The sequence below is a fragment of the Sorex fumeus genome, unplaced genomic scaffold (genome assembly GCF_029834395.1).
Source record: "Sorex fumeus unplaced genomic scaffold, SorFum_2.1 ptg000128l, whole genome shotgun sequence".
Classification (NCBI taxonomy): domain Eukaryota; kingdom Metazoa; phylum Chordata; class Mammalia; order Eulipotyphla; family Soricidae; genus Sorex; species Sorex fumeus.
This window is the reverse complement of record NW_026606185.1, coordinates 27266251-27285426: the sequence shown is the minus strand read 5'-3', so window position 1 is coordinate 27285426 and position 19176 is coordinate 27266251. Positions and strand designations below refer to the sequence as shown.

General features: G+C 42.3%; 1 protein-coding gene across 1 annotated transcript in view; it reads right to left on the bottom strand.

The window, feature by feature from the left end:
* TTC39C (tetratricopeptide repeat domain 39C) overlaps nucleotides 1-19176 on the bottom strand; it is a 112699-nt gene that overhangs the window by 26902 nt on the left and 66621 nt on the right. The gene's annotated exons all lie outside the window — the stretch shown is intronic.

Sequence of the window (19176 nt, the reverse complement as noted above, 5' to 3'; positions counted from 1 at the left end):
GCTGAATATTAGCATACCATTAGTTTATTGTCTTTTGTTTTATTTTCTTTTGTAGAGGAGGCACTTGGCTACTCAGGGATCACTTTCAGCAGTGCTGGGAGGAGAGGGAGAATGTGAGGGACTGTTGGGGGGGTGGGGGGAGGAGGGACACAGGGATGATATGCAGTGTCAGACATTAAAATCAGGGACTGGATCAGGGTCAGCCATACACAAGGCCAGCACTTGAACCTCTGTAGTATCTCTCAAGCTCTATTTACTGCCTTTAATCAGAATGTTCTAACGTTGCAACATTAAATATCGCCTGCTGTGTATTTTTAATACATAGCATTTTTAACAAAAGGATTTTTAACAAAACAATTTCTATATCAATTGAGCCAATACATTGCCTGGCTTTTTATTTCCCCTTTCTAAATTTCAATTTAGGCACTCTGCTTTACAATGCTTCTCATGTGAGAATTTCAGGCATATAATATTCTATTTTCACACCAGTGTCAGCATCCCTCCACCAATGTCTCAAGGTTCCCTTAGCTTGCTTAACTTTTTAAAAATACGCTTGGATAATCATTAAGTATCACTAAATGATAGTTGGGCTTTAATTGATAGGCTTGCACATTTTTATCAATTGCTCCCTTAATCACTGTCACTGTCACTGTCCTCTCATTGTTCATCGATTTGCTCAAGCGGGCCCAGTAACGTCTCCATTGTGAGACTTCTTGTTACTGTGTTTGGCAAATCAAATACGTCACGGGGAGCTTGCCAGGCTTTGCCATGCGGGTGAGATACTCTCGGTAGCTTGATCCCTTAATATAAAAAAAAAATCAGAAATATATTTCCTGTGGCAGAACCAGGCTTACCTGTTAGAAATAACTCCTAGTGGGTCAAAATATGGAATTTTTACTTTAAAAAATTTTTTTTTACAATATGGAATTTTTTACATGTTTTCTGGGGCTGAAGACATAGGACAGCTGGTAAGGCACTTGCCTTGCTTGCAGTCAATCCTAGTTTGATCCCCAGCACCTGACATGGTCCCCTGAGCAATAACAGGAGTGATTTCTGAGTGCAGAGCCAGGAATAACCCTTGAACACTGCCGGGTGTGACCCCAAAACAAAATAAAACCCCCTAAAAGTATATTGCTAAATTAAATTTACTGGGGCATTTGCCTTGCAAGCGGCCAACATGGCCGACCCAAGTTCGATTCCTCCGCCCCTCTCGGAAAGCCCAGCAAGCTACCGAGAGTATCTCGCCCGCACGGCAGAGCCTGGCAAGCTACCCGTGATGTATTCGATATGCCAAACACAGTAAAAACAAAGTCTCCAATGGAGACGTTACTGGGCCCACTCCAGCAAATCGATGAACAACAAGAGGACAGTGACAGTGACAGTGACAATGTTCATTTAGACGTTCTATTAAATTGATCAATTGTTTGTGATCTCAAAGAAATTTGGTATCGGGGCTGGAGAGATAGCACAGTGGGTAGGGCATTTGCCTTGCATACGGCTGACCCAGGTTTGATTCCCAGCATCCCATATGGTCCCCTGAGCACCGTCAGGAGTAACTCCCGAGTGCAGAGCCAGGAGTAACACCTATGCATCGCCAGGTGTGACCCAAAAAGCCAAAAAAAAAAATTGGTATCAGAATAATGTTGAAAATTACAGAAAAATTTCTGGGAACAAGTAATTTACTATGAAATTATAGCTTTGGATTTATTTAAAATGTGAAAACAGCCACAATTAATTTTTCTTTTAATGGTCATAAATTATTAAGAGAATAATAGCGATAGCACAGCGGGTAGGACGTTTGCCTTGCACAGGGCCAAACCAGCAGACACAGGTTCAATTCCCAGCATCCCATATGGTCCCCTGAGCACTGCCAGGACTAATTCCTGAGTGCAGAGCCAGGAGTGACCCCTGTGCATCGCCAGGTGTGACCCAAAAATAAAATAAAGGACCAGCTCCCCGTGGACCCAGTGACGGGGCTGGGGGTGGTTCAAGGTAGTGCTAATATGCTTTTGAGAATTTTCCAATTATTAGAGGAGTGAGCTTGTAAAACAGGCAAAGTTTTTCAAGATACTTGAACTGATAGGCAGTATTTGTTGAACTCAGGCAGACTGCATGAGATGTGACAATACAGTCAGTCCTCAGGAAGTCTACGAGCTCGTGTGTGTGCGCACACCCCCTCCCCCCTCCACGGAGAAAGGAAGAATGAAAAGGACAGACAAATATCTAATATTCACAAGGCACTGGGGACTAAATATACATGGGACAATATTTTGAATGAAAGAACACTCAAGAATCTAATATTCACAAGGCACTGGGGACTGAATAAAGAGGAGACAATATTTTTAAAAAACAAAATCTTCAAAATAGTAAATATTTATGAGGCATTCACAGTCATGAAACCACAATTTGATCACATGTCAGTGATAACCATGCTGCCACCATGGAAGCTTGCACCTGAAACACTAACAAATGCTCACCAGTCTATCAGCCTACTGGGCTGTGCCCGGGCACACTCCCCTGCATTTCAGGTGAGATGCTGAGAGGTACCTTTTTCATTAATGACTTCTGTCCCTCCTGCTCCCCGCTCCATGAAGGGGTGTGTGTGGGGGGGGAGTACTATGACACTCCCACTCTTCCCTTCTGACTCAGGTCAAAGGTTCTTTCACTGGCCAGTATTATTTTCTTCTCATCAACATCATAGGAAATAATGGTGAATGAAAAAACGTGAGGTGAGTTCCTTGTGTCTGCACACACATGGTATATTTAGTTATCCCGTAGGTGAGCAAGCCAAATAGGAACTTGTGTAAAGGTGAACCCACCTGCTCCGATTTACATAGGGATTACCTATTTCCAAGAAGCCAACATCCCTTACACCTTTCCAAAACAGAATGCTCTATCAATTACTTTTCTCCAGATGTTTTAATTTGCGTCTACTTGATGATACTGTAAGACACATGTTTTATTTGCCATTTGTACAGCTTAGAGTTTTGTGGAGGTGTTTTTGCTATTTTCCTTTTTGAATGTTTATATTCCTTCATTAATTTTATAAGATCCCTTAAGATATCAAGGATGCTAATCCTTAATTATTTGCTTCCTTTTCTTTCATCTTTAACTGCTAATTTTATAATATGGTAGAAATGACAACATCAAATTTAAACAATTTTGATCAGTATTTTATCAATTCGATCAACCTTTTTTTTTTCTTTCCTCCTTTGGGAGACACACCTGGCTGTGCTCTGGGCTCACTCCTAACAGTGCTTGAGGGACTTCATGCAGTGATGGAGACTGAACCAGAGTTGGCTGCATGTGTGCAAGGCTAGCACTTTAACTCCTGTACTAGCTCTCCAGTTCCTCAATCTTTTGCTTAATGTTTTGATTTTAGAATTATGCTTTCAAGTCTTGGTAAAGATTATGAAGCTTTTAGTATTCCATACATAAACCATATGCTACAAATGGGATGTATAAATTTTGCATAGTTTGTACAACTTTTCAAAATGTCAAGTATGACTGCTCTGATATCCAGGGGCTAGAGAAATCTAATATAGTACAATTTCTAGGAAAAGGGCAAGAGTCCAGGGCATACATTAATTTATTCATCACACTTACACAGACACACAAACACACACACACACTGAAAGCCCTGCTTTCTGGGAACTGGACATTGTGGGAGGCATCTGGGATTAAGCAGTGATACAAACAAAAAAATCCCAGCCTCAAATAGTTACATCCCATAAAAAAGGTAGAGACAGATCAGGAGACATGTGAGGAAAATGCCGTGTGCCTTGTGTCCAGCAGGAATGTGTCTCAAGCAGAAATGAGATGGAAAGTGTTGAAGAAAGACCTGGAGAAAGACTTCTCAAGAGAGGGGCTGACATATGGAAAGAATGCCATCATTAGGGAGGGTTTTCCTGAGAACTAACTCAGAGGAGGTGAGATGGCTGGTGCAGCAGTAACCAGGGTAAGAGCAACTTCAGTATGGAACCAGAGATGTAAAGACCCTGAGGTGGAATATGCTCTCACATACAAGGAGGATAACAAGGGGAGCAAGACAAGGGCCTGGACAATGAGGCTGCAGAGGGCACAAGAGGTCTGTATAGGGATGCCACAAGGTCTGCACTTAATGAGGAGAGTCATTGGAAAGACTTTGCATACTGGCATATGCAATCTGACTTAAATCTGACCAGTCACTTTGGCCATACAGAGAATAGAATCCAGTACAGAAAGAACAAAGGCAGAACGAGGAGAACAGCACAACCATCCAGGAAACAAATGATGGTGAATAAGCTGGAGAACGGGAGACCAGAGAAAGTAGAAGGAAGTGATCAGATTCTAGTGTATCTAGAAAGTAGACTAGCTTAAGAGACTCAATGGGAGACATGAAAATCAGAAAAGTCAGAAAAGAATCAGCCCGAGGTTTCTGGCATAGGAGCCAGAGTTAGCACCAGGCCAGCGGCAGGGACACAGGGAGCTCAGCCCTGTAGTTGTTGAGGCTCCTACCTGCTAGGGGCAGAGTAGAACATTTGAGGAGTTGGGGGATACTGAACTAGAAAATAAATCTTTTTTTTCTTTTTCTTTTTGGGTCACACCCAGAGATGCTCAGAGGTTACTCCTGGCTCTGCACTCAGGAATTTCTCCTGGTGGTTCTTGGGGGACTATATGGGACACTGGGAATCAAACTCAGGTCGGTCAAGTGCAAGGCAAAGGTCCTACCCGCTGTGCTATCACTCCAGCCCCAAGAGAACAAATCTTGCAGTCACTGGGTTCTATGAGCCACCATGAGACTGGATGACATAAAGAATTTACGGCCCAAGCTTCTCCAACCCCTGAAAAATAGAAAAGAAAAAGAATCAGGGAAGGTGATAAAGAGAAAGTTCAAGACCAGGGTTGGATCCAGTGAGGGGGTTGGGCACAGAAGGGGGAGGAGCCGCTGAACTTGGAGGAGCAGTGCTAGTCAGGTCACTGGGGCTGAAGAGAGGGAAGAGGAAATGGGTCCCACCGATGGAAACACGTTGTGAGCAACGAAATTCCTGAGGAAAACAGTGACTGAGGATTGAACTTAGAGAACTGCCAAAGACTTGAGAGACTTCTGAGATTCCTAATTAATTCACCACAGAGCAAAGGGATTATCCAATATGGGCATCAGGAGACAGGAAAGAGACTGAGTAAATTAACGAAAGAGGTAATCTTGAAATATATTTCTTCAGAAATGTGGCGAAGGATTTCAGTAAGTCCCTGAAAACTGGATCACAGTGATTGCTACTTTCTACTACTGTTGATTACACAAACTTATAAAAAAGATTAATTACAGGTTTTGTAAAAATGTATATTAAATATATACATGTACGTATATACACACATACATATATACATCTCACAGGGATGTTCTGTGGATCTCCATTTGTTCTTGCAACTGTCTGCAATAAGAACTCTTCTGAGTCTATGATGAACAAATATTAGAAGGTAACAGATCTCTACCTGGTCATCGCAGTTAATACTCTGATATCTTAGAGGACCCCCACCTGGGGGTCACACCCACCACCTGGCCCCCTGGCGCCGTGTAATCCCATCAGCGGCCAAGACTCAGAGACTATAAAATCCAGATCCCGGACGAGAACAGTGCAGTCTTCTGCCCCCGCGCCTGGGTGTCCCTCGCCGGGACCCCTTGGAGGGGAGCGGGTTGAGCTTTCCTCCCCGCCCCGACTGGGGCTCCGGAAGCCGAAGACCTCCAGCACCAGCCAGCCACCACCATGCTGAGACCACTCTCCGCACACATGAAGGTACTGGCAGAGGGACAAAGCCACGTGGGTTCCGGGGCCGAGACCTCCAAGCCTACTCGGATTGGAGTCGAGCATCTTCCATCCAGATCCTCCAAATTCCAGTAGGCGGGGGTCACACCCACCACCTGGCCCCCTGGCGCCGTGTAATCCCATCAGCGGCCAAGACTCAGAGACTATAAAATCCAGATCCCGGAACCACGCGGCCGCATTTGCGGCCACACGACATCTTATCAGAACTTTTTTTTATGACATCTTATTATCTCATTCCTACTTTGGACAAACTTGCAGGCTATCGAATGTAGCCTGCCCACAGAGCAGAGTCTGGCAAACTCCCCCTGGCGTACCAAATATGCCAAATACCAGTAACAATGATGGGTCTCATTCTCCTAAAGAGCCGTGAATATAATCTCAGGGCTAGGATGAAAGGGACGTTACTGGGGCCTGCTCGAGGCAATCAATGAATAACAGGATGATGAAATGAAATGAAATGAAATCTTAGAGGAAGGTAAATAAGGGGCAGAAGCGATAGTACAGTAGGTAAGGCATTTGCCTTGTATATGTTCAATTCTGGATTCAATATGGACCCTCTATGATCCTTGAGTCAGGAGTAAACTCTGAGCACTGCTGAGTTTGGCCACAAAAGCAAACAAAAAGTTATTTCTGAAATGCAAGACTTTTACCTGCTTCATGCTGTTTTACCAGGTCTCAAATAAATATGCATGATTTAGACATTAAAAGATAGTTGAAAAAAACACATTATTTTGCTGAGTCCTTAAAAAGTGCCTCTTAAAAAGGGCACTCTGCTTTCATTATCTTCATTCTAAATGCTAACAACATGGCATTTTGAATCATGGATCTGCCAAGCTGGCTGACATGTTTGTAGCTCAATGGGACAATGAGCATGTTTGGCTGGAGATCACACAGCCGTTGAACTGGGGTTGCTAAAATGTGCACCTGTTCGTATTCTAGAGGCAGTACTGCACCTCCCCATTCCACTGTCCCCTCAAACTACTGACACCTCTCCTCCCTCAAGGGCCACCTCCCCCTGCCCACTTCTGGTCATCCCCACCCAGTCCACCTTCTTCATGTTACTTGGCGAAATAACCTTGCACATTTATAAGATTATCTTCAGAGTAAAGTAGAGCAGGGTGTCTTCTGTTTCTCTCAGCAACCCCTTCCTCAGAGACTACTCATATCATAGGCAACAAATAGTGGAATGCAGCATTTATGCATACAGCACCTCCATATGAATGGACAGCAGTCCCACCAGTGACAGGAGAAGAACAGAATGATGCACCAACTACAAGATACCCTTAGTCTCGCAACTTTTATGCACGTGATTCTGACTGAATGTATAGAAAGTGCTTTATGTTGGGATGTACAATACAGACATTATTCTGTATAAATAGAAAAATAAACAAGCAAGCACCCTGTACTTAGTGCCTTCCTGAGCCCATGTTCAATTATTTAAGGCTGACATGAGAAGCTGCTCTCTTCCACACATGAGAACAAAGGCTCAGCAAGCTCAGCTGGCTAGGAAGGGGAAGACGAGCCTGTTCAGAGTTGAGCCCAATGTTATTCAGCTACCCCAGAGGAAAAGAAAATTTATGAAAAATAGTCAATTCCAAAGAAATGAGCTTAACGTGTAAAGGATGCTGCCAACGAACTAGAAATAGAGGCAAGAATTAGCTCATTAAATAAAGACCACACTTCAGATTCCAAGCAAGGGGTATAGTCTGATAAGAGAGGACCCCAATTCAGACTTCATACAGCAGGAGTGGTCCCTCAGGTCTCTAGACTGATAAGAAGACAAATGAGGGGTTCTCATCACCCCTCACCTTAGGTTCAATAATGTTCCATAATGACTCACAAAACTGGGCAAAAACTTTACTCTTATGCACCTATTACAAGAGTATCCAGATAAAGGGTAAAGTCTGAGGCATAATGGACCTCATCTCATAAGATTTCGGAGCTACACACTTGCTATTCCGGCACACAGAACCTTTCACCAAACTGGAAGCTCACTGAGCCTCCAGTGTTTAAGGTTTTCGTGAAGATCATGGCCATTGGTAGGATTGATTCAACTATTTGACATTGATGACTGAATTCAAACATTTGCTCCTTACTGTCTCCAGAGCTGGGGATGATATGGGAAAACTCCAGTCCTCTAACCACAGAGCTGGCTCTAGTACCTAGTCCCCACCATGATGCCACTCAAGGGAAGGTTCCAATCACCAGCCATCTCAATGACACTCAGGTAAGGCACAGAGGGTCTTGTTTGCAGTTACAAAGATGCTCCTGTCTGACCTCTGTCACCCAGAATATACCATTTTTAGGTCTCTACTAGGAATTATGGACAAATTCCAAATATCTATCTTGTTCATCTGTTTCATTTTTTGACCAACACCTTAAGATGCCCAGTGGATAGTCTTGGTTCCATGCTTAAGGGACCACGTGGGACTGGGGATGGAACCCAGGCCTTCTGCATGCAAAACATGCAGTCAGTGCACTCAGCCTGTTATCTCTGGCCCCACAATCGTGTTATATCATAGTGTTAGAGCCACTGATACCTATACTTCTTTTTTTGGGTCTAGAGTGGGAAGAAGGGTGGGTCATAGCCAGTCGTACTCAGGGCTTCCTCCTGACTCTATGCTCAGGGTTCATTTCTGGCAGCACTTGAGGGATCATATGTGGAAAGAGAAACACTGAGGTGAACAAGGCAAGCATGTTAACCCTGTACGTTCTCCACTCCAGTAAAACAAAGCACTGTAGAACAGTCATCCCATTGTTCATCAATTTTGCTCGAGTGGGCACCAGTAACATCTCCATTTGTCCCTGTCAAGTGCTAGTGTAGCCCAATGGCTTCTGCTCATTCCAGGAACATGAGTGAGACTTGTTACTGTTTTTGGCATATTGAATACACCATGGGTAGCCTGCCAGGCTCTGCCGTGTGGGCAGGATACTCTTAGTAGCTTGTTGGGCTCTCCAAGAGGGAGAGAGGAATCGAACCCAAAACCGGGTTGGCCACATGCAAGGCAAATACCCTACGTGCTGTGCTATCGCTCCAGCATAGTAAAACAAAATGTAAGCTATTTTCAAGAATATAATTAAATATCTATCAAAACAACAGCTACGATAAACTATTAGCAAAATGAATAATCTAAATTAAGAAAATCTAAAAGTGGAAGGAAGTAAAAAATGCATTGATAAAATAATCTATAAAAATTTAACAATCCAAGAGTTTTATATAACTATCCCAAAATGACGTTTTATGTATCTGAAAATGAATTTAAAAAACATTAAGAAGAAATAGAAAAAAGTAAAACAAAATTTGCAATAGTGAATGTGATTCAACATTTTTTAAAAATATATACCCAGCAAGCTACCGAGAGTATCTCGCCCGTACGACAAAGCCTGGCAAGCTACCCGTGACGTATTCGATATGCCAAACACAGTAACAAGTCTCACAATGTTACTGGGCCTGCTCGAGCAAATCGATGAACAATGGAGGACAGTGCTACAGTGCTACAGTGCTACAATGATAGTTGCATTATTTTAAATAGCTCCTTATTTTCTGTTTATATCTAAAACTGTATTCTTAAAACTTAGGTTCCTGAGGTCCTATAATATCCTCATATATTTACATTAATATTTTACTTCAACATTTTGCATTTAAGAAACTACTTCTGCCATTCAGCTATATATGTATGTGGCTTATTAGTAAACAAAGCCATAGGTCATATTAGAAACTGGATTGAGAAATTCCCTAATTCCAGTTCCTCCTTTATCCCATAACAACTATGTGTACTGCTACATATCTATCTTATCTGAACTTGTGATTGACATGCTTAACAGGACAGATGCATGTCAAAAATTACAAATCAAACAACACAGATAAATGACAGGACTTGGCCTGAGAGATAGCACAGGGGTTAAAGCATGCCTTGCACGTGACTGGCACAGATTTGATCTCTGGCCTTCAGCATTCCAAGGTGTAGATCTCAATATCAGAAGGGCAGTTCAGGTAATGCCTGGATTGCAGGGAGAGACTGGTCTGAGCAGCACTGCATCCTTAGACCCGTGCATTCAACTACTGGCCTGGTTAGCTAAGAATCACCAGGAGGGCCCCTAGGTTTGCTGAGCACCGCTGGGGTGTCCCCACCCACTGAAAAAGACTTAAATGATCATAAGACTAGAGGAAGATAAACTTTGGATAACAAATACTATTAATATACTATCAATTAATATTTATTTATATCATGTAAAGTCTGCCAAACTAGTCATTAAATTATATGTGAGAGAATAGTAAATCAAAATGTTGTTAAACAATATAATAATCTTTAAAAGACTTTCTAAAAGTAAACTGTAAAGATATTTCAAAATAGATTCTACCTAGAAGATTTAACTTAAAATGAGAAGCATTCTATATTTATTTATTTATTTTTTGCTTTTTGGGTCATACCTGGCGATGCTCAGGGGTTACTCCTGGCTTTGCACTCAGGAATCACTCCTGGCAGTGCTCAGGGGACCATATGGGACGCTGGGAGTCGAATCCGGGTCAGCCGCATGCAAGGCAAATGCCCTACTTGCTGTGCTATCACTCCAGCCCCAATGAGAAGCATTCTTAAATCAAGAATTAATGGATTAGACAGGCACCATGAGGTTGGAGAGACAGTACAGTGAGTAAGGCACTTGCCTTACACACAGTTCACCCAAGTTTGGTCCTTAACATCCCAGATGGTTCCCTGAATGCACCAGAAGTGATTTCTGAACACAGATCTAGGAGTAAGCCATGAGCACAGCTGAGAATGTACACTAAACTATCAAAATAAACACATGAAGCAAAAAACAAATAGGACCACAATAAAACAAGGCCAAAATTTCATACATGCAATGAGGCACAAGAATATAAAGCCATTTTTAAAATATCAGTTTATGATCTAGAAGAAAATGGATTTGAGTTTGGGCAGAAGATAAATTTCTGAAGAAATTAAGACATTAAAACAATGTGTATAGTCTGAATGTTCAAATTTTCCACAATAAATTGCAATGCTAATTCTCAAAATAAAAATAAAAAAGGGGAAATTCTTGATAAACATCTCTAATGATTATTAAATAGCTATAAGTCAGTTGAACATATGAGGAAAATATTTATTATTCAAACTCATCAACCTTTATTGTTTGAACATTTTATAACCAAAAACTCTGTGTGTGTGTGTGTGTGTGTGTGTGTGTGTGTATACACAGAAAATACAGACTGTTAGTAACACTTTTGGAAACATCACTACTGTCATAAATTTAGAGACTATAAAATTCACCTACGATGTACCACTGAATGGTTTTTAGTATTCTAACACGGTTGCACAGACATCACTACTGCCTAAGTGTACCATGTCTCCATCACCCTAAAAATAAATCCTTGATCTACTGACTCATTCTCACTCTCATCCATATCCTCCCTCCAGGAAGCAAGATCTATTCCACCCCTTTAGAACTGTCTTTTTTTGGGATTTCACATAAATAGAACCATATACTACACGATCTTTCTTTGGATTAGGTTTTTTCACTTAGTATAATGTTTTTGAGGTTCATCCATAATGTAAAACGTACTAGTTCCTTCTTTTATTGTTGAATACTCTTTCCCTGTATGGGTATATCGCATTTTATCAATTCATCAGTTAATGAGCAGATGAACTGTTTCTACCTCTTTGCTATTTTGAAGAATATGGACATGTGCTTTCTCTTAGATTAAGAGAAGGATTATTTCATCATATAGCAAATCTCTGTAGAACATTTTGAAAACAGTTTGCAAACTTTTCTAAAGTGGCTTTACAATTTTACATTCCCATCAGTAACAAATCTGAATTCCAATTTCTCCTCATGCTTGCCAACACTCGTTATTGGCTATCATTTTTATTATAGCTAGCCAAGCAGATATGAAATATCACCAAGATCTGGGTTTGAGTTGCATTTCTTAAGAATGACTTATGCTGAGTAACAATTGCTTTTTGCATCCTTCTTGTGATACTACTGGGTAGCTCAAAGAATGTGATACTCACTGGGTAGAGTAGACCTGATGGCCCAGTGATAGGGATCACGAGAGCCACCCTAAGGGTGCTGAGGTAGGTCGGGGACATATGGTAGACCAGGGATCAAACTCAGGGTTTTGAGCCTTCAAGGCATATACACCATCCCTTTGAGTTATCACCACAAGTCATGAATTTTCATGTGCTCATTGGTCCTTTGTAGATGTTCTTAGAAAAATGACTCTTCAGTCTGACTGCTTCTTACCTGTATGGCTTGATTTGGGGGTCTAGCGATACTTAGGGCTTACTCCTGGCTCTGCCCTCAGGGATCACTTCTAGAGCACTTGGGGAACTATATGGGATGACGGGAATTGAACCCAGTTGGCTGTGTGCAAGGCAAGCACCTTAACCGATGTATGATATCTCCACTCACCCCCGCTCCCCCGCAAATGCTTTCTAACTAGTTTGCTTTTATCTTTTAATAATTAACAACAGGGTCAAGGAGATAGCTGAGGGGCCAAAACTCATGACATGCCCCTGAACAGCGCCAATCCAGCAGCCCGGGCTGATCTGGGTCTCCCTAGCACCATAGGGTCTTAGCAGCACCACAGCTTCAGACCCTCACATTAAACTGGAAGGGTCCCCCAGGACTCCTGAACTGAACACTGCTTGGGAGAAAACTCCCAATACTTGCCAAGCAAGTTTTGTCTTTTGCCAGATTGATATTCTGTAAACATTTTCATTCAGTGGTTTGATTTTTTTTACTCTTGGTGGTATTCTTTGTAACTCTAACATTTAATTTTGATACATTTCAATTTACTGATCTTTCCTCTTGTAGTTGTATATTTTGATGTCATGAAACCACTGTCTAATCCAAAAGTTCACAGTTTTAGATCAGACTAAGTCTAATATCCATTTTGAGTTAAACCTTATGCATAGTAGTAGGTAAAGGTCAAATTTCATTCCTTCACAAGGTGTCCATGGACCATTTACTGAAGAGACTACTGTTTGCCACTGATTTGTCTTGCTGACCTTTGTTAGAAACCAATTGATCATAAATATAAAGGTTTATTCTTATTCCAGTGACACATGCATTGATTACTTTGTAGTGAAGTTTTGAGATTAGAAAATCCAGTTTTCCAATTTAGCTTTTTTTTCAAGTTTGTTTCATTTATTCTGGGTTCTCTAAGAACACTACTGGTTTGTCATTTTCTGCAAAAATGGAAGCTGTGGCTTACCAGGGATTCCACTGACCCTGCAGCTGATTTAAGCGAATACTGCCATTTTGACAATCCTGAGCCTGATGCAAGAACATGGGATGACTTACAGTAATACTTTATGGACTTTATTTAGGTTATTTCAATTTGCATCATTTTAGGGGGAAAAAACATGTAGTGGAACACTGCTGATAACATGCATAAAATAACAATTATACTCTGGTTCTCGTTCACATATAAAGATTCTATTCTCACCCACTATTTTCACTTTTGTTTTGGGGTAACACCTAGAGGTGGTTAGGGGTTACTGCTGGCTCTGCATTCAGAAACTGTATGGGATACAGGGGATCAAACATGTGCAATGCAAGTATCTTACCCTCTGTACTACCTCTCTGATGCACACCCACTATTTTAAAGTATAATCTCATCACTCACTTTTAGTTTGTTTCTTGTCTGTTCTGAGGCCACACCAGGCTATGCTCAGGATCACTTGTGGGAGTATTCAGTGGACCATATGAGGTGCTGGGGACCAATCCTGGGTGGTCTGCATGCAAGCCAAGTCCCATGCCCACTGTTCTATCTCTTTGGCCCCAAACCTCTCATCAATGAATAAAAGGTACCACTTGCTAATATTCTGCTTCTAATAATAGACCCACTGGTGTTATAACTCTAAGAAATACCTCCCACCCCCCCAAAAAAAAAACCCCAAATTCCTAATATATTTATTGCACTACTGACAATCATTGTGAAATTTTGAGAAATCATAGAAAAACAACAATTGTCAAATGTCCTAACAAGTTCCCAACAACAGGGAACTATCAAATTATTAGCACAAATGAAAGCTAAATAGACTGCATACCAGTTACTCATACAAACTTTTTTTGGGTCACACCCGGCGATGCTCAGGGGTTACTCCTGGCTCTGCACTCAGGAATCACTCCTGGTGGTGCTTGGGGGACCATATGGGATGCTGGGAATCAAACCTGGGTCAGACACAAGCAAGGCAAATGCCCTACCCGCTGTGCTGCTGTGCTACCACTCCAGGCCCTCATACAAACTTTTAAGACTTTAAAAGTTGGATTTGTAAACAAAACTGCCTAAATGTATGAAAGATCACAAAACAATCTAAAATAAAACAGCTCTGGGATACTTTTGTTTAATGTGGGGCCACATGCAGTGGTGCTGAAGGGCACCTCCTGGCTCTGGGATCAGGGACCATGATTCAGGGGCTGAACACAGGCCTCCATTATGCCAGGGTGTGCACAGTCCATGGGTGCACCTCACCCAGAGAGCAAGCTCTCTGGGCCCGCAGGGGTTACTTTGCTTAAGGTCTTGAGATAAATGAGAATGCAAGTGGTTTTGGAAAGAGAGGCTTTCTCATCACCTGTAGCCCACAGGAGGACACATGACAACCCGCCCACGTGACTCAGCATTAGTGCTGCAGGGTTGCCATCAAGGACATCTCACTAGAGTCCATGCAGGGCCCTGCCCTAGGGCGAGAGCTAATGTAGGCTAGGGGAAGCTCATCCTCTTAGGTACATTTAGAGAGCTCAGAGACAGAAATCAATAAGCTGCTTTTCAGCCTGACAGCCTATAAAGATGGTCAAAGAAGGGCAGAAGAAACACGTATTTAATTTTTTAACAAATGGAAGACTAGCATCATCTCATTTCACCTCATTGAGTCACACAGTAAGAATTTCTCTCCCTGAATAGTGAAGATGAATATTACCTCCATCTCTCCCACACCAGATTAAGCCAATCTCTTATTTTGTGTGCTTGTAGAATAAAAGGAAATACTCTTTTATGGAGCCTATGTAAGAAAGAAGCTTGTGGAGTGGAGGAAGAGAAGACTACAATTAACAGAACTCCAGGGAATGAATTCTCCTCTTGCACTGGCTCCTTCCTGCTCCTATAAATAGCAACATGACGTCATGCTAACAAGCAGGAGGCAGGCTTGCCCGTCAGCAGGGGCAGAGATACCCAGTGTCGGCACACTCCAGAGAAGACAGCAGTGGTGGGGGCCCTCCTTAGGCTTAGCACTTAGGCACCAGCCCCCAACTCTCCATGAACCTCCCCTACCCCCAAGACTTCCAGGTCAATGAATCAGAAAAGGGATTAACCTCCACGTTTCTTTCCTACCACAAATATGAAAAGGTGGGCTCAAAAACCAGCATCAACATGGCACTTATGCAGGGAAGCACCAGTGAAAAGTAATCCTTCGTTAACAAAAGCGTACAGAGGAAAAACATCACAGCCCATTTTTCAAAAGGCAATTAATATACCTGAATGGATGAACAAACAGAAAACACACACATACACACACACACACATGCAGGTTGAAGGTTTTCCACTCAGAATATGAATGAAAGCAGGAAACGAGCAGAAGCCCTGTCTGGACAGAGGAGAGAGAAGAAACACACTACAGGGAAGTAAGGCCCTCCCCATCAAAGTTGCCCCTGCAGAGGCTGCAGAGGGAGGAAGCAGCAGAGTCCAGCCAGGAAGGGAAGTGTGAGAGCAGAGGCTCAGAGAGAGAAGGCTGGGTTCTTCAGAAAGAATGAAGACGGCAGCTTCAATCAAATAAGCTGGTGGCATGAGAGTGTGCACACACGCGCTGAGTTCACTGGCACCTCTTCAACGGTTCCCAAGGGCCAACCTCAAGCTTTCTGGCAGTGCTCATGAGTTAGCACCAGGATTGTTGGGGTTCTAAGAAAGCATCACAGCACATTACTGAAGATTCTCCCAGCGTGAGCTGGGGCGGTCTGCTCCTCTGCCCAACAAGCACAGATTTCCTTTCAGCCCAACAGTTTTCTTTTTCAACTTTCTACTTCATTCAAATTGAATGTATTTATTTAGCCAGCACAACAGAATTTAAAGACCAGATTTGGTGACCTCCTTAAGAGACTGTCCCTTCATTTCAACCTCTAAGACAGTTTCTCTGTTTTTGTTTTTTTTGGGGGGCTGTGACTAGCTTTGGTAAAACAGAGAACCCTGGATTAAGCATTTTCCTTTCTTAATGAGGGAATGACATCACTGTCATGATCCAAAGATTATCCAACAGATGCACGTATTCATTAATCTGATATATGGGAAGGTTTGGTCATGTCTTAGACCTAGAATTCTAGTCTCAAAAGCCAAAACCAAGGGCCTGAGAGGCAGTGCAAAGGAATGAAGAGCATGCATAGAATATGAGAGGCCTGGGTTCGATCTCCACATTGTAGTCTCCCAAGAAAGACCAGGAAAGACTTCCAAGCACTCACCCAAGTGCGGCCCAAAAAGAAACCAATAAAAGTAAATAAACCCAAGATTTAAATTGCCGAAAGTCAGGATGTTCAAAAGTATGACTAAGCTTAAAAGACAGTTCCCACAAAATCCTTGTATAATAGAAACTATGTTAAAATGTTTATCAACTTCCACTCAAGCACATAGAGACAAATAGATGAATAAAAAAGGATTAAAAGATACAAAAGATTAAAGAGAAATAAAATCCATTATTAAATTGTAGGTTTGTTCCCCCATACTTAAAAAATTCTTAAGAAATAAAATCAGGGGCCAGAGAGATAGTATAAAGGTTAAAGTGTGTTTTGCATTGCACATGAGTGAGCCCCGGTCCAAAATCAGCACCACATACGGTCCTCTGAGCACTTCCAAGAGTCATCCCTGAGTGTAGCCAGGTGTGGTGCAAAAAAAAAAAAAAAGGAAAGAAAAAAGAAAACCATTTGAGGCTCTGTGTGACATCACCTTTGAGGCTTTCTGTAGTCCTGATAAGACCCACATTTGTCTTCAGCCAGAGTTCCTTATCTACAAGTAAAGGATGCCACCATCAATAACTTCCTACAGTTACTTGGGAGTATTAATGAGATGCTGGTGCTGGGACACTTTGAAGTTAAAACCAACAGTATTTCAAGTTAGTTCTAAAATCATTTCATCCTCAGGGCCTTTGGGAAGAGTCAAACAAAACATACCACAGCCCGCTAGGCCCTGAGGCAACAGCTCACTAAACAGAACAGGAATAGATCTTTTATTTAGTCTTTTATCACTTCAACCCAGAATCAGTTTCCTGGTACAGAGCTCAAGTCCCCAAACAACAGCATCAACACCACCCACCTCCCCACCACCCGCCACCCACTTCAGATCTTGACTTTCTACCATGAAAGGTACTGAGTGCCTGCCAAGAGCTATGATGTTGAATGCCCCAACCATATTTGTAAGAACCGTTTGATGGAGCTATGGATTCTTCATTTCTAGAATCATCTCAACATCAAAGAATGACCACTTACTTTGAACATTCATTCTCTAATAGGAATAAACTGTGGCACAAACTCAAAATGTGTGTCGTTTTTTGAGGGAAAGTTATTACTTTAGCTAAAAGTTATACACTTTTGATTTTAAAAAATAAATTAAAACAGCAAGCATAATAAAATATAAATCCAGACTTGTACCCAAACTGAGAGGCCCCAGGTATCAGCGGAAAGAAGGGAGAATTCTGATCAGGCCTTGCCAGGCTGCACACAGACTGTCTTGCTGGTGAATCTGTTTATTGTAGCATGCTTAGCATGTTCAGACTTGCTCAAAGAATATAATACTTGCCCATTAAGGCATTGACATAAAAAATAAAAAACCTACTTTTCCTGTACCAAACTTTCAGATAGACAAGAGAGCACCAAATAAAGGGTGTTGTGAGGATCCTCCCAGGGTGGGAAAAGCATGCTGAAAGTAGACTATAGACCAAACATGATTGCCACTCAATGCCTCTCTTGCAAAACACAGTACCCAAAAGAAGAGAGAGAGAACAAGGGGGAATGCCCTGCCACAGAGGCGGGGGGGGGGGGGGAGGGGCAAGGGGTGGGAGGGATACTGGGACCCATGGTGGTGGAGGATGGGCACTGGTGGAGGGATGGGTAGTTGATCATTGTATAACTGAAACCCAAGCACAAAAATTTATAAGTCTATAACTGTACCTCATGGTATTTCACTAATAAAAAAATTTTTTAAAAAATGATGATTGAGGCCCGAGAGATAGTATGTGGATTAGGGCTTATGCTTTGTATGTGGCCACACCTGGTTTGATCCCCAGCACTGAATGGTTATCCCAGAATTGCTGGATGCAGCCATAAAAGCCCCCAAGTATTGCCCAAAATGACCAGGAGACCTCTGATCACTGCTGGGCTGACCCTGATCTTTGAAACCTCAGGGTCAGAGCAGTGCTACATGCTTGGAACCAAGCATCAAACCACTAGCCTGATTAGTCAATCACAGACAATGACCCTCTGGAGCACCAACCTGGAAGGGCCTCACTGCTGAAAAAGAAAAAAAAAATCACTGAACACGGTATTATCAATTTGTTTTTTCACTATTTTCTTTTGCATGAATCCAAGAGCATAAAGAAACAGCTTGATCATTCCTCACTACATGTGGGATTAAAATCCTGGGCAAGAATACTGACAGATCAGATTGCACAAGAAACTGATCAGAATCGATGTTTATAAGAAAATAAAAAGGAGGGGCTGGAGTGATAGCACAGTGGGTAGGGCATTTGCCTTGCACGAGGCTGACCTGGGTTTGATTCCCAGCATCCCATATGGTCCCCCGAGCACTGCCAAGAGTAATTCCTGAGTGCAAGAGCCAGGAGTAACCCCTGTGCATGGCCGGGTGTGACCCCCTCTCCCCCCAAAAAAGGAGCAAAATTTAGCTGAAGATTCATGAGATTGAGTATGAACAAAAACAGTTCCCAGAGAAGAATCACAGGCAGGTTTATACAATTCAGATCCTGGTGAGCCGCACTGCAACGATAAATGACTAGTACAATCCACCAGTGTCACCTTCATAAAGATAAAGAGTTCTCACATTTAGAGACACACACCAAGCAGGGAAGGGCTTATGGAGAAAGGGGTATGCCCTCTATGCCAACAAAAAATACATCCCGTGCTTTTGAAAAGGCTGAGGGGGAAAAGCTTGCAAAGCCTGGAGTCAGACAGCTTAGATCCAGCACCAGGCTGAGGTATCACGTAAGGAACAGAGGTCTGGAGCTGTTAGCATCGTGTGTGGAAACTCGCAGGAGTTGTTGGTAAGAACTGGGGCGCGCTCCCGGCATAACGTTCACCGGCATGCTTTGTTTCTTATGTTTTCATTATTCTTCAAACACTGATTTATGCTTTG